Here is a 10,507-nt window from a genome sequence, read left to right on the forward strand (position 1 = left end):
AAATTCCCACGTGTATGTAAAAGGTGAGAAGAACGAATATAACTTCTCTCCAGTTACAAAATAGGTGACGCTGGTGGCAACACATGAGAATGCATGAACAGCACAAAGATCTATGGAATGATTAGCACAGAACTGTGGGGCTGATTTCTCGAATTTTTCGTTGTACTCCTCCTGTACACCTGATACTGACATGGCATCGTCATATCACCAACCCTACACAACGCCAAAACCATTCTATCTTTTTGCAGCTGGCGTTAAATATCGCATGACATATCATCTACAGTCTTTCCCTCATAAAAATATCCGAGAAGTGTTCCCAAACTTCCAAAATGTAGTATTCTGTACGGACGACCTAATTATTTGCCACATTTGGTCAATTCTGCTTTTATCGGGAATGGTTTCAAATATTATTCCGTAATATTTAGCCCATTTCATATATGCAATAACTTTTTTCCTTAACTTGTTCATCCAAAATAAAAAAGAATTAATTTTTTACCGCTTTTGACGTATAACAAGCTACTCTCTTTAATCCACCAGCGGTTTCCTTTAGTTTTAAACAATGCTCAATCAATACTGGTTGGTATTTCGGAATCAGTTTGTATTTCGCAATCAGCTGCACTTATTTTAAGAAATTTCCTCTATTTTCCGATGAAACGTCTTCTCTATGATCGTGGAAAGCAAGGTTTGGTGGACTAAAAATAATACCTAAAAGGCGCTATAAGATGTTTCTCCATTGTCGTACCATTAACAATCTTCTGATTATTTTTGTCAATGATTTTGAAAGTTTCAAGCCCCTGCAGAGGAATTTTATAAATGTTCAGTGGATGCTTCATGCTTTGGTATCTACAGATACAATTTCCACCACTAAATAAATTCATTTTTGTTGCTATCGCCCTCAGAGGCAAACAACTGGGTGCTAAAACAATACAGAATCTCTGTTGGTGGTAAGTATATCATCCATTCCCTTAAATATTGGGCTCGTTCAAATGTGAGTAAAACTACGATGATGTTAAACAACGACGTGTACCTTCAGTTTGTTCGTCTGGTCTTTCCATAGAGTCAAAGATTCCCTCCTTATTTTAATATACTTCACTACCTTTTTCAATAATCACCATTCTGATATGCTCTGGAACATGTATTGGCCAGTGTGCTGTATCATTGAATGAAGAAAAGTTGAAATTACATGCATCCTAAATATGTTCATTCTCAGTAATTTCCTAATCGTTATTATCTATATCATCTTTTTTTTCAGTGTCACTTAGTCCAAGTCTACAATAAAATTGCATACAGAAGGCTTTTCAGCTATGTTTTTAGTCTCAACATCAATAATAACCTGTACGGTGGAGCCAGATTATTCTTTTCTTCGCCATCTTTATTTTCTCCACAAGCGGAAAGTTATTTGGATAAAAATCATGCAAGTAGTTTAGCGTCTGTCGTCTCTGCTTTTCTTTTCTGGCATAGAGCGAGCGGGGGCACCGATTTAAGACGCTGAAGTAGATAAAGATCTATGCGATATTGGGTTACTTTCTCGGTATGAAGTCTAGATGACTCTATTGTTGATCTTGATGTCTACTGTTGGTAGAAACAGTTGCTTTAGTCTAGATGACTATTCTTGTTCATCCAGTTGGATTTTCGTATTCATATAATAAACTACGTAATAATTAAATATGACCTTTGAAAAAGTAATTTTTAAAATGTAACGCTTAATTTCAATACTTAATAAATCAATTAAGCAAAATTTATAGTTAAGCCGTCAGCGCGTATTTTTAAATTGTACGTATAGTGCTCGTGTGTAGATGACGTAGCTATAAAATATTTTTTTGTGTAGAATAATTGCGTCTAGCAGACAACTAGTTATCATTCTACAGTTTTTAAGTATCATGAAACATTTTACAAAAACTCTAAAAATTCCTAACACAACCGATCGGCTGTTACTATTGCCTGATAATAGGAAAGTAGGTACCTATGTTTGTATCTTACGTACGAATGAGCCTTGAACTGTAAACTGACTCTTATTTACTAAACATAGTTTGATTACAAATGGTCTGGATCGAAGGCAAGAGGTGGGCTGCCCTTTCCGCCTCCATCCCTTATTCCAGCACTGGATGAGACCTGCTGGCGGCATACAGTCCACCTCTCGAATAGTATCAATGGGGCCTCCAAGCTTAACATCCTATAGACGACAATGATGATTTACAAGAGACTGAATTCAGCATAGAGGACATAGGGCAAATACGGCGCTTGACACAGTCCCAGTTCTGAAACGCGAGTGTCGTTATTTGATAAGTGCGCCGCCTGCTAAGGGAAACTAGAAGGAACATAAAACACAAACTTGGCGCCAATAGAACACGAAAGGCAGACGGAACAGTTTGACGCACACATATTAGCTTACAGAAACGAATGGGTGATGAAAGGACTTAATTCGAGAATATTAGTGCTGATAGGATGGGTAGAGAATGACAACTGATTCAGCAACATTTGCAAAATTCACAATTAGGCAAAAATGAAATGATTAAGGAAGTACTTACTAACTTCTCCAGCTGTTATCGTCTTATCTCAGGAGGACATCCCCGGGACAGCTGATGAGATTTTCGGGTGTGATATGCAACAACAGTATATTCAAAAATGCGACCATATGCATCAAGGTAAATATTTAAATAGCGCAAGTGCAAACATTCTAGTAAATGTACACAACATATCATGTGTCATAGCAGGAGTACACATCATGAATATCTCTGCTCTTGCTGACATCCAAATGTATTGAAATTAGCATAATATTTTAACCTTACCAGTTCACTGGAAATCGATCGCAATAGCCTTGTCTTGGTGGCTAATTTCAATTGAATTTCGTCACCGTAACGTCAGACCCAGAAATGCAACGTAAACGAAAACTGGTACGCCTCATTAACAATTTAGATCTGGAGGCCACCGAGACATAAGTCGTGATGGCAGGTGGCGACATACATTCCGTACGAACAAGTCACCATTTAACTTAGATCGTGTACGTGTCCGATGAAATTTAACAAATCACTTATCTGGAGCAGAAATTTGACTGGTTTATTTCTAACCCTTACGCACCTCTCAATAAAGAACAAACTTACAATATCGCTTGTAGAAAGTAATCATGTACACATCACAGTCGGTCTTTAGTAAACGACATACGAATAGTAAATAATAAAATAAAAATAAATAATAAATAAAAATAAATAATAATAATAAAATAAATATTTATCCAACAGGGGTAAAAACACATAGCAGCTTCGAAGAGAGGTGTACGAGTACTGGAGCGAAAACAACCACTTCGAATACTTCTTGTGATACTTTGAGAGCCTCCGCAGTCTCGACGGAGATTCGGTAGTATACTCCTACGGCGATTTTCCAGTTTTGGATTTAATCTGATACACCTACCACTCACCCATGATGATTACGGGAGAATAGAGGTCTTTGGCTCGTTACAGCAACATTTCCGTCGCTAAATCGGTTTGGCGGGATCTTTGTATGGGTGTGAGCAGTCGAGAAACGCAGCGGCAGAGAACATTTGTCATATTCTAAATGTTCTAAAAGATGTTTCGTCCATGGCTGATTTTCACGTTTTCCAGTATCGTCTGGATTGGGGTACGGTGGTCTTCCACTTCTTTTGAGACACCCGGTTCTTCCAAATGACATGGTCTGCCACTTTTATTCTTGGCCATGGAGACTTGTTTGACCACACTGGAAGCGTCCACTACGGATAACCATTGTCTAACACGACGGTGCATCGTTGTCCTACATTTCCACCAACTTAGCAGACAATGTTGCTGCACTGTTGTTCTGTAAGTTCAGAAAACGAAATACTCCCCGATGCTCAACTTTATCAACGGCTGCGTTTTGGCTCTTCTACTAGTTTGCTACGGCACTGTGGAGCTGGAATTTCTGATTTTAGTGTGTATCTGTACTGCAGACAAACAAAAATTTTCATCGCAACTTTATTTTTTTGAGGTAATAACATTTTTTGACTACCCTTCATATTATTCGGGCAGTGCGTGCAATGAATTTTCATTGTGAGTTAGGAGGTAGCTTAGGGAAATATTTGCCATTCTTAACAACCGTGTTTTAGCATACATGTAATCTCGAAAACGTTCATATAATCTTCAATCACTGCATCTATACTAATAATCCGGAAGCCACTTCACAGTGTGCGGTGGTGAATCCTTCTGGCACCACTATTTGATTTATCCTCTCGTTTCCATTCGCGAACGGCGCTTGGAAATAATTATTATCGATAAACATCCCTATTAGCTCTAATTTCTCGAATTTCTCATTGTCGTCATTTCAGGAGATGTATTTGAGGATGAGTAATAATTTGTCCGTTGCCGGAACGGCCTTTCTCGGAATTTCAGTAGTAAACCACTACATGATAAACAAGGCTTTGCTTACAGCGTCTGCCAAATGAACTTGTTGAGCACCTCTGTAACGCTTCCGCGCTGACTAAACGACCCCGCGCCGAAATGCGTTGCTCTTCGTTCGATCTTCTGCATCTCTTCTACAAGTCTACCTGATAAAGGTCCCAGTGTGATGAGTAATATTCAAGAATCGATCGAACAAGTGTTTTACAAGCCACCTCTCTTGTGAATAAGTTACATGACCTTAACTTTCTTCCTATGGATCTCAGTCTAGCATTTACTTGCCTACTATTTGCTTTATTTCCTCATTCCATTTAATGTCCCTCTGGATGGTTGCTCCTTGCTATTTTGCTGTAGGTGTTGTTTCCAGCAATTTTTCATCGATGTCTCAGTTGTACAGTAGTCGATTTCTTCTCCTCTGAAAGCACAATGTGTTACATTTATTTCCATTCCCGCTTAAATGCCAGCCCCAGCATCATTCATCAATCCTCTGCACATCCTCCTGCAAATCACGACGGTCTTTTGGCGTTGCTACCTTCTTGCAGGCAGCCGCATCATCTGTGAATAGCCTTACGGGTCTCACTACAAGTTCTATTAGATTATCTACACACTGATGAGACAAAACATTATGACCACCTGCTTAATAGCTTGTTCGTCCGGCCTCGGAACGAAATGCATAACCGACTCTGCGTAACAGGAGTCCGTCAGTTTCTTGGTAGGTTCGTTGAGATACGTAACATTAGATATCTGCGCACAGGTCATGTAAGTCGCGTAAATAAAGGCCCGCTCATTTGCATACGCGATGAGGGCCACCGATAGGGATCCAGTTGGGTTCCACAGGATTTAGATCAGGCGAAACTGGTCACCGAGACATCAATCTGAGTTCACAATAATTCTCCTCAAACGTATGTAGCAAGGTTGATTCCGAGACCCGGACAATTGAAATGGCTCTGAGCACTATGAGACTTAACATCTGAGGTCATCTAAACTAAGAACTAAACTCCTCCCGGACAGGCTATGAAGGACCAACGGTACCGACCGGCCGCCGTGTCATCCTCAGCCCACAGGCATCACTGGATGCGGATGTGGAGGGTCATGTGGTCATCACACTGAAATGTCCCCTTTGAAAAATTATTGAATTACTGTGCTGATAAACCCCTTACGTTATTTGATTTTCAAGCAGCTGAGCAGAACTGAACGTACTCAGACATTTCGCTCTTTACTTATTCTGATCAGCACTAAACTGACCCACAATATTTTTAGCGCAACGCAATCTAACTTTAAAAATCCCTACAAAAGAATGTCCCTGACTAACAATAACCTATACCTATCATGAATCACTTACCTCACAAAAATCTTTGTTACTCGAACTACTGCAATGCAGCGAGCGCCAGTACTGCCAGCTAAATAAAAGATTCTAACAACTGAAGGGACTAACTACTGCTAGGCATAGTTAGCAAATGAAAGATTTTGATAAAGAACAAACAATGTATTTACCTTAATAGTGTTCATGACATCCAGTCTTACAAATTTACTGTCTCTGATGGACACACGTCCAGATCATCCGCTCTCAAAACTCCGCCATCTCTCTCCCCACATCCACCACTGCTGGCGGCCCACCTCGAACTGCGCAACGCTACGCTCTGTTCACATCCAACTGCCCAACACTACAATAGCAAATTACAACAATGCAAACCAGCCACAGACTGCACACAGCACAGTCAGTGATTTTCGTATAGAGCGCTACATGGCGTTACCAACATAAAAACCTAAACAGCCTACTTACAACACTGCTCGCCCGGCCGTATGTCAGTTTCAGAGACCGGAGCCGATACTTCTCAATCAAGGCTGAGTGCACCCCGCTTGCCAACAGGGCTCGGCAGACCGTATGGGCACCCATCCAAGTGCTAGCCCAGCCCGACAGCGCTTAACTTCGGTGATCTGACGGGAACCGGTGTTACCACTGCGGCAAGGCCGTTGGCATCTGAGGTCATCAGTCCCCTAGAACTTAGAACTAATCAAACCTAACTAACCTAAGGACATCACACACATCCATGCCCGAGGCAGGATTCGAACCTGCGACCGTAGCGGTGGCGCGGTTCTAGGCGCGGTTCTAGGCGCCACGTGGACAATTATACTGCTGAAAGATGTCATCGCCGACGGGGAAGACAACAAGCATGAAGGGATGCAGATCGTTCGCAGCTGTCAGCGTGTCTTCGATTACTACCACAGAACCCATCCAAGAGCAGGAGAATGTCTCCCATAAATAATATTGCTCCCACCAGCATTTGTCGAGACGATCATCGACCTAGTGTAGCAAAAATGTGATTCACCCGAAGAGGCCATAGGTTTCCATTGATCGACGGTTGAAACCTGACGGTTCCGTGCCCACTGCAGTCGTAATTGACGATGTCGTTGGGTCCACATGTGAAGGCGTAGGGATGGCCTGCTGCGGAGCTCCATGTTCAATAATATACGATGAACGGTGCGCTCCGAAACAGATTAGACGAGCCTCCGAACCCCATGTTCTGTGAAGAGTCGTGGACGTCCAACCATTTAGCACCTAGTGGTAGTTTCACTGTCCTTCCTCTTTTCTTAGATACTCAAGACAGTAGCCCGTGAACATTCGACCAGCCTCGCCGCGTCCGAGATACTCCTTCACAGGCTCTGCGTGATGATAATCTGCTCTTTGCCAAGGTCGCTTCCCCATTTGTAGCCCACATCTTCGCTAGACTGATGCCCCGTCCTTGTCTGCTCCGCTTGCATACGCTTGTCGCGGCGTCACGTGCCCGCAACGTCACTGGGCTCCAGCCACCGTCGCCGTGGGCATTAAATTACCTTTACATCTGTCAAATTTTTTATGTTAAGAGCGACGTGTCGAGTTCTGTCGAGTTTTGAATTCAGTCAAAAAATCTGGTCCTAAACTCTTTAACCTAGTATTCGTTTTCACTAAACAGCAGAGCGGGACGGTGTAAAATGCATTTCTGAGGCCAGCAACACCGCATCAGCCTGAGCGCCGATTACGAAATCATTTTTCGCAAGATATCTGTTACCGGAATCCATGTTCATTTTTGTGGAGGAGATTTTTGTTGTCCAAAAACGACATAATACATGAGCTCCCTAATTCTACAAAAGACTGGCGTCAGCGATTTAGGCCTATAATCATGTGCACCTGTCGTACGACGCTTACTGAAAATGGGAAAGATCTGCGTTTTTTTTCCGTTCGGTAGGTACGCTTTGTTGCTGCAGTGACATACCACAAACAGCCGCTAGAATGGGAGCAAGTTCCTTGCACAATCTCCGTAGAATCTTATACGAGGGTTGGAACTTTAATACTGGCAACTATTTATTTACAGTTCGTACAAAATAGATACGTGTTTCAAAGTTTTGCTGACCTACAAAGTAGTGACCCAGCATTTTGTATAACCCGTTGCCACCGATGTGGAAGTCGTAGGATACTCTTAGTAGTGCCAGTTGGGTTGACAGAGCGGCGCGGTCTATTGCCCGACGAATTTGTAGCAGTTATGAAGCGAATGCCGTGAAGTATTTCATTCAGTTTGGAAATCGAGTTGAACTTACGAGGGCTTTAGTCAGGTTAGTGCAGTAGGTGGTACAGCTCTTAGCAGCCCCATCAGTCAAACAAATCAGTAACAGCTTGCAGTGTATGTGCTTCAGCATTGTCCTGCAAAATGATGGTCAGGTCCTGCAGAAAGTGTCAGCACTTCTGTCTACATGCTGTTCACTTTTCGAACACGACCTACGACCAGCTAAGAGACAGAAGTGATGACACTTTCTGCAGGAACTGACCATCATTTTGCAGGAAAAAACTCAAGCACGTACAGTACAAGCTGTTACTGATTTGTTTGACTGGTGGGGCTACTAAGTGCTATACCACCTACTGCACCCCCCTGACGGAATTCAGTACTTCGGGTTTCTCTCTGTCATCTTCCATTTCAGTGCCAGTAGTTCCCTGAGTGTCTGATTCGATCCGCTTACTGAGTTTACGTGAGACCTAAAACTCCCAGGGTTGTTAGTCAGATCGGTTGGCAAAATTTTACTTTCAAGGTCATTGGACGCTTCTGTCATTGCCCTCCTTACACTTATTTTCGCTTCGTTCAGCTTTTGTTAATAAGCTAGGTTCTCACTTCTCTCGAATCTGTGATGAAGCTATCCTTGTTTACGAAATAAAAGTTCCTTAGATTGATTTCACTATACTTTGGGTGTATATTCCTCATGCCACTATGCAGTAAATGGCGGAGGTTACAAATAATGGCGAATCCCTGTCCCATTCTATCCGCGTATAGAGTGAGAGTGGAATGATTTCCTAAATGCCTCCATATATGTTAATCTCTCTTATCTTAATTTAATGATCCCTATGCAACATTAATTATGGTAGCAGTAGAACACCCGCACAGACTTCTTCGAATAATGCTTCCCTAAGTACCCAAGAGTCGCCTTTCTTCGAAAGATTCATATTTAACTAACCTGAGTATTACTACTACGTTCCTAGCAACGCGTATCTGGGATCTTTCGGTGTCTGTATAATGAATGTTGTGCGACATAAGGGACATTGGTCAGGTGTAAATTTTTTCACCTTCTGTCAAACTTTCCCTTTAACAGTATCTGTTATTGTATTTCATACGCATATAAACGACAATTTAATGCCCTATCTGACAATTTAATTACCACAAACCTGATTACATACATTCCATCTATAATTAATTACTCATGCGATCTGACTATATTCCATTTAAACTATTCCAACGGATAATGCAGTCCGTATTTAATTATCTGTTTAAGAACCATATTAACAATCATATTATAATAGACCAACTTGTATCGTTGTTTCAATGGATTTTATCAGGCTCCAGTTCCACTGATGTGATTATAATTCTTCTTAAACATGCACTCATGGATCTACATCTACATCTACATGATTACTCTGCAATTCACATTTAAGTGCTTGGCAGAGGGTTCATCGAACCACAATCATCCTACCTCTCTACCATTCCACTCCCGAACAGCGCGCGGGAAAAACGAACACCTAAACCTTTCTGTTCGAGCTCTGATTTCTCTTATTTTATTTTGATGATCATTCCTACCTATGTAGGTTGGGCTCAACAAAATATTTTCGCTTTCGGAAGAGAAAGTTGGTGACTGAAATTTCGTAAATGGATCTCGCCGCCACGAAAAACGTCTTTGCGTTAATGACTTCCATCCCAATTCGAGTATCGTATCTGCCACACTCTCTCCCCTATTACGTGATAATACAAAACGAGCTGCCCTTTTTTGCACCCTTTCGATGTCCTCCGTCAATCCCACCTGGTAAGGATCCCACACCGCGCAGCAATATTCTAACAGAGGACGAACGAGTGTAGTGTAAGCTGTCTCTTTAGTGGACATGTTGCATCTTCTAAGTGTCCTGCCAATGAAACGCAACCTTTGGCTCGCCTTCCCCACAATATTATCTATGTGGTCTTTCCAACTGAAGTTGTTCGTAATTTTAACATCCAAGTACTTAGTTGAATTGACAGCCTTGAGAATTGTACTATTTATCGAGTAATCGAATTCCAACGGATTTCTTTTGGAACTCATGTGGATCACCTCACACTTTTCGTTATTTAGGGTCAACTGCCACCTGCCACACCATAAAGCAATCTTTTCTAAATCGCTTTGCAACTGATACTGGTCTTCGGATGACTTTACTAGACGGTAAATTACAGCATCATCTGCGAACAACCTAAGAGAACTGCTCAGATTGTCACCCAGGTCATTTATAAAGATCAGGAACAGCAGAGGTCCCAGGACGCTTCCCTGGGGAACACCTGATATCACTTCAGTTTTACTCGATGATTTGCTGTCTATTATTGCGAACTGCGATCTTCCTGACAGGAAATCACGAATCCAGTCGCACAACTGAGACGATACCCCGTAGGCCCGCAGCTTGATTAGAAGTCGCTTGTGAGGAACGGTGTCAAAAGCTTTCCGGAAATCTAGAAATACGGAATCAACTTGAGATCCCCTGTCGAAAGCGGCCATTACTTCGTGCGAATAAAGAGCTAGCTGCGTTGCACAAGAACGATGTTTTCTGAAACCATGCTGATTACGTATCAATAGATCGTTCC

General features: G+C 41.9%; 1 pseudogene; it reads right to left on the bottom strand.

Annotated features, from left to right (window-relative positions):
• Positions 1-6,246: 6,246 nt before the first annotated feature.
• Positions 6,247-6,364, bottom strand: LOC124799623 (annotated as a pseudogene).
• Between the last annotated feature and the right edge of the window lie 4,143 nt (positions 6,365-10,507).

This window comes from Schistocerca piceifrons, chromosome 5, assembly GCF_021461385.2.
Source record: "Schistocerca piceifrons isolate TAMUIC-IGC-003096 chromosome 5, iqSchPice1.1, whole genome shotgun sequence".
In the NCBI taxonomy this organism is placed as follows: Eukaryota; Metazoa; Arthropoda; class Insecta; order Orthoptera; family Acrididae; genus Schistocerca; species Schistocerca piceifrons.